Source organism: Equus asinus, chromosome 7 (assembly GCF_041296235.1).
Source record: "Equus asinus isolate D_3611 breed Donkey chromosome 7, EquAss-T2T_v2, whole genome shotgun sequence".
Lineage (NCBI taxonomy): Eukaryota > Metazoa > Chordata > Mammalia > Perissodactyla > Equidae > Equus > Equus asinus.
The window spans coordinates 55,775,700-55,782,475 of record NC_091796.1 but is presented as its reverse complement, the minus strand read 5'-3'; positions in this window follow the sequence as shown (position 1 = coordinate 55,782,475).

Below are 6,776 nucleotides of genomic sequence, written 5' to 3'. Positions count from 1 at the left end.
TTCTGACCGCCATTCCAGTTTGATCTATCTCTATGATCATTTTCTCTTTATCATTTGTGTCTCTGTTCTGATTTTTTGTTTAGTGGTTACTGTGAGGTTTACATAAAAGACCTCATAGATGAGACAGTCCATTTTCTGCTAGCCTCTTATTTCATTAGTGTAAGTGGTTTTCATCCCTTTGCTCTTCCCTGTCTGTTATTGTCGTCACAACTTATACCATTTTGTGTTGTAAGTTCGTGATTAAAATGAAGTGATTATAGTTATTTTTGATGCTTTCTTTCCCTTTATCTTTAATGTTATAATTAACTCTTTGCTAACCTGTTCTGTTAGAGAGCTGCAATTTTCTGATTTTCTCCATCTATTTACTTTCTTCCTCAAGGCTTGTGAGCCCTTTCCTTTTATTTTCAGGTATAAGGGCCTTCTTGATTATTTATCAAGAAGTGTCTTGTGGCAATGAACTCCCTCAGCTGTTATCTGGGAAAGATTTTATTTCTCCATCATATCTGAAAGATAGTTTCACTGGATTGAGTGTTCTTGGCTGAAAGTTTTTGTCTTTCAGAATTTTGAATATATCATTCCACTTTCTCCTAGCCTGTAAGGTTTCTGCTGAGAATTCTGCTGAAATTCCAGTACAGGTTTCTTTGTAGGTTATTTTCTTTTGCCTTGCTGCCCTTAATACTTTTTCTTTGTCATTGACTTTTGCCTGTTTTACTAATATGTGCCTTGGAGAAGGTCTTTTTACATTGATGATATTAGGAATTCTTTAGCTTTGTTTACATGTACTTCCAGCTCCTTCCCCAGGTTTAGGAAGTTCTCAGCTATTATTTCTTTGACCCAGCCCTCTGCTCCTTTCTCTCTCCCTTCTCCCTCTTGAATACTTATAATCCTTATGTTGCATTTCCTAATCAAATCAATATTTCTCAGAGAATTTCTTTATTTCTTTTCAGCCTTAGTTCTCTCTCCTCTTCTGCCATGGTTACTGTGAGGTTTCTATATTTCTGTCCTCTAAATTACTAATTCTGTTCTCCATAATGTCAGCTCTGTTTTTTAAGCATTCCAGATTTTTCTTTATCTCAGTCATTGTGTTTTTCATCTCCAACATTTCTGATTAGTTTTTTGTTTGTAGTTTCAATCTCTTTCACGGAGAATTCCTTCTGTTCATTAATTTTATTCCTGAGATCACTAAACTGTCTTTCTGAGTTTTCTTGTAACTTGATGAGTTTCTTTATGATAAGTATTTTGAACTCTCTTTCATTTAGATTGAAAATTTCTGTGACTTCAGAATTGATTTCTGGGTACTTGTCAGTTTCCTTCTGGTCTAGAGTGTTCATATCCTTCTTCATGCTATTTGATGGAGTGGACTTTTGCCATTGCATAGTGGTGGTATCTGGTTGAAAATTCCACCTGCCACTACTGAGGCAAGCAGCAGCTGTGTTTTCTGAGCCTGCTGTGACCCCTGGCAGATGTGCCTGATCTTTGAAAGCTGTGTTGACAGGGCCTGCCTGTGTTTCCCTGCTGGCCACTGCTGCTTTACACCTGTAGGTGCAGGTGTTCTGCTGGGGATCCCCTGCTCTGGCTGACCGGCTGAACTGGTGTACTAGGCAGGGGGAGAGGGGTGCTTTCTTTCACATGCACAATCTTGCACACTCCTGCTCTGCATTCGCTGTCTACCTGGCTGGACTGCCTGGTTTGGTCTGTACGCCCCCACCATTGCTTAGCTACCTTGTTGTGGAGAGTTCCTACAGGCTTGGAGGCAATTCCGAGTGTGCAATTGTTCCCGCAGAGGGCTGCCTTTTCCCTCTTCTCCTCTCATAGTCACACACCAGCTGCCATGTGAGGTCTTGCACCCTTGATCACTGCTGCACGGGAGGGAGAGTAGATCCTTCCTTCCACTTACCTCCTTCCACTTCCTCCTGGGGGGGTTCCAGCACACCCACCTTCAGACTTATGGCTGTGTGGATCTCTCAGTCATCTGTTGTGTTGTCTGAATGTCTTCTGTTGGCTTATGAATGTCCTTTCTGTTGTGTCTCAGCAGGGAGAGACTAAAGGAATAACTCACTTCTCCATGATGCTGACATCACCCCTCTGGTAGCTCCATTTTTAATATTGTTAGGAACTTCCATACTATTTTCCATACTGGATGCACCATGTTACAATGCTACCAACAGTGCAAAAGTATTCCAACTTCTCTATATTTTCACTGAAACTTCTTTTCTTCTTCTTTTTTTTTTATAGTGGCCATCCAATTGAGTGTGAATTGTTATCTCATTGTGGTCTTGATTTTCATTTCCCTGATGATTAGAGATGTTGAGCATTTTTTCATATGTTTTTTGGTTATTTGTGCATCTTCTTTGGAGAAATGTCTATTCAAATACTTTGCTCATTTTTAAATCAAGCTATTTGTTCTTTTGATATTGAGTTGCAGGAGTTCCTTATACATTCTGCATATTAACCTCTTATCTAATACATGGTTTGCAAATATTTCTCTTATTCCATACATTGCCTTTCACTCTGTGATTGTTTCCCTTGTTGCACAGAAGTTTTTAAGCTTCATACAGTCCCATTTGTGTATTTTTGCTTTTGTTGCCTGTGCCTTTTGTGTCATATCCAGTAAATCACTACCCATTCCAATGTCATGATGATTTTCTGCTACATTTTCTTCTAAGATTATTATAGTTTTAGGTCTTAGTTTTGGTTCTTTAATCTATTTTGAGTTAATTTTTGTATATGGTGTTACATAAGGGTCTATCTTTATTCTTTCATATGTGAATGTCCAGTTTTCCCAACACCATTTGTTGAAGAGACTATTCTTTCCCTGTTGTGTAGTCTTGGCACCCTCATTGAAGATCATTTGGTCACAAATGTGTAGATTAATATCTGGGTACTCTGTTCTGTTCCATTGGTCTATATGTCTGTCCTCATGCCCATAACATACTGTTTTGATTATTGTAGTTTCGTAATATGCTTTTGTGATATTGTGATTTATAAGAAATATATATATATATATATGGCCATTCAATGACTGAAATGTATTTCTCGGATATATTTGGTCTTCATCCACAGTTCCTAGCTCACAACTCCCCAAACTCTTGAAATTTCATGAGTGATAAGAGCAGTGAGAACATCTTTTGTTACAATATTTGGTCTCTTATCCTTAGTTCCGGAAAATGCTTCAGGGTGATAAAGGAGAAACGGGTACCTTGTTTGTGTTAATGACGGTGACTTGTGGACCCTATCTGAGAGTGGAGGGCTGGTTGCCAGGAGAACCAGCCATGTGGTCAGAGGATTGGAATTTTCAGTCCTAGCTCCTGATTTCTGGGGTCAGGGACATGTAGGGCGGCTTGAGGTTGAATCAATTGCCATTGGCCAATGATACAATCAGTCATGACTACGTAATGTAGCCTCCATAAAAACACAAAAGCACAGCTCGTTGGCTCTTTTCTTTGCTGTAGAGCTTCCATGTTGGGAAACCAGAACAATTCCAAGGTACTGGGCCCCAAGCTCCATGAGCACAGAAGCTCCTATATATCTCTTCACCTTGCTGTTGATTTGTATCCTTTAATATCTTTTGTAATAAATTGGTAATTGAGTGAGTAAACAGGTTTTCTTGAGTTCCATCAGCAATTCTAGCAAATTAATCAAACCCAAGGAGGGAGTCGTGGGAACTTCTGATATATAGTCAGCCAGTCAGAAGTACAAGTAAACAACCTGGAATTGCATTGGCATCCTGAGTTGGATGGGGTCATTGGAACATCCAATTTGGAGCTGGTCAGTCAGAAGCACAGGTAACAAGCACAGGGTGTCTGAAGTAGAGGGCAGTCTTGTGGGACTGAGCCCTTTACCTGTGGAATCTGATTCTATCTCCAGGTAGATAGTGTCAGAGCTGAGGTGAATTCTCAGACATCCTGCTGACATCCAAGAACTGCTTTTGGTGCTTGGAAGCCTCCACACACACACACACTGGAACTGGGTCCAGGAACTCTTTTGCAGTTTTGAAATCAGGAAGTGTGAGAATTTCCACTTTGTGCTTTCTCAAAATTGTTTTGGTTATTCAAGTTGCTTTGAGATTCAATAACAATTTGAGGATTATTTTTATTTCTGAAAAAAGTGTAATTGGGGTTTTCATAGGGATTGCATTGAATCTGAAGATTGGTTTGGGTAATAGGGACATTTTGATAAATCTTTCAATCCATGAACACAGGATGTCTTTCCATTTATTTATGACTTTTTAAGTTTCTTTCAGTAATTTTAAATTTCTTTCAGTAATGTTTTATAGCTTTCACTGAACAAGTCTTTTGCCTCCTTGGTTAAGTTTATCACTAAGTATTTTATTTGTTTTTGATGCTATTGTAAATGGAATTGTTTTGTTAGTTTCCTTTTTTCGTTGTTAGTGTACAGAAATGCAACTGATTTTTGAATGTTGGTTTTGTATCTTGTGACTTTGCTTAACTAATTTATTAGTTCTAACAGTTTATATGTGGAATCTTTTGGGTTTTCTACATGCAAGATCATGTCATCTGCTAATAGATAATTTTACTTCTTCCTTTCCAGTTTTGATGTCTTTTATTTCTTTTTCTTGCTCAAGTGCTCTGGCTAGATATTCCAGGACTATGTTGAATGCAAGTGGCTAGAGTGAGCATCTTTGCCTTGTTACTGACATTAGAGGAAAAGCTTTCAGTTTTTCACCATTAAGTCTGATGTCAACTGTGGGCTTTTCATAAAGGGCTTTTATTATGTTTAGGTAATTTCCTTTTGTTCGAATTTCTTGAGTGTGTTTATCATGAAAGGGTGTTGAATTTTGTCAAAAGCCTTTCCTGCATCTATTAAGATGATCATGTGAGTTTTGTCCTTTCGTTGATGTAGTGTATTACTTTTTTTTTTCTGCTTTATCTCCCCCAACACCCCCCCCCCCTCCATGCACAGTTGTATATCTTAGTTGCAGGTCCTTCTACTTGTGGGATGTGGGATGCCACCTCAACATGGCCTGACGAGCGGTGCCGTGTCCATGCCCAGGATCCAAACCCTGGGCCACTGCAGCAGAGCGCGTGAACTTAACCACTCGGCCATGGAGCCAGCCCCTAGTGTATTACATTTTAAAATTTCTTATGTTGAACCATCCTTGAATTCCAGGGATAAATCACACTTGTGCATGGTATATAATACTTCTAAAGTGCTGTTGAATTCAGTTTACTAGTGTTTTGTTGAGCATTGCAGGGATATTGGTCTGTTGGTTTTTGTAGTATCTTTGTCTGGCTTTGGTATCAGAGTAATGCTGGACTCATAAAATGTGTTAGGAAGTGTTCCATCCTCTTCAAATTTTAGGACGAGTCTGAGAAGTATTGATAATTCTTCTTTAAATATTTGGTAGAATACTCCAATGAAGTCATCTAGTCCTGAGCTTTTCTTTGTCGGGGGGTTTTCGATTACTGATCCAATCACATTACTAGTTATAGGTCCGTCCAGATTTTCTATTTCTTCATGATTTAGTCTTACTAGATTGTATGTTTCTAGCAATTTATCCATTTTTTCTAGATTATCCAATTCATTGGCAAATAATTGTTCATAGTAATCTCATAATCTGTTGCATTTCTATTGCATTAGTTGTAATGTCTTTCATTTCTGATTTTAATTATTTGAGTCTTCTCTTTTTTCTTACTCTAGCTAAGGTTTTGTCAATTTTGTTGATCTCTTCAAAACAAACAATTCTTATTTTCATTGATATTTTCTATTCTCTATTTTGTTTATTTCTTCTCTAATCTTTGTTTTCTTCTTTCTGCTACCTTTGGTTTTAAGTTGTTCTTTTCCTAGTTCCTTGAGGTGTAAAGTTAGGTTGTTGACCTGAGAAATTTCTTCTATTTTAATGTAGGTGTTTACTGCTATAAGCTGTTCTCATAGTACTGCTTTTGCTGCATCTCATACGTTTTGGGATGTTGGTCTTTCATTTTTATTTGTCTTAAGATGTTTCTAGTTTCACTTGTGAGTTGTTCTTTGACCCATTGGTTGTTCAAGAGTGTGTTGTTTAATTTTCACTTATTTGTGAATTTTCCAGTTTTCCTACAGCTGTTGATTTCTAGTTCCATTCCATATTGGTCAGAAAAGATAATTGGTGTGATTTCGATGTTCTTAAATTTGTTGACTTCTCTGTGGCCTAATATGTGATCTATCCCAGAGAATGTTCACTGTACACTTGAGAAGAATGTGTATACTGCTGCTGTTGGGTGGAGTGTACTGTATGTGTCTGTTAGGTCCCATTGATCTACAGTGTTGTTCAAGTCCTCGGTTTCCTTATTGATCTTCTATCTGGTTGTTCTATCCATTATTGAAAGTGGAGCATTGAAATCTCCTACTATCTTCAATTCTGTCAATATTTGCTTTATTTATCTGGGTGCTCTGATGTTGGGTGCATATATAATTGTTGTATTGGCCTGGTGTATTGACACTTTTATCTTATATAATGTTCCTCTTTTTCTTTGGTGACAGTTTTGACTGAAAGTCTAATTGATCTGAAATTAGTATAGCCACCCCTGCTTTCTTTTCCTTATATTTGCATGGAATATATTTTTCTATCCTTTCATTTTCAGTCTATTTTTTTCCCTAAGTTTGTCTCTTGTAGACAGCACACAATTGCATCTTGTTTGTTTGTTTTTTTTAAATCCATTTACCCATTCTATGTCTTTTGATTGAGGAATTTAATATATTTACATTTAAAGTAATTACTGACAAAGAACTTACTTTGTTTGGGCACCTATAACACCACCACCATAAACTATACGGCT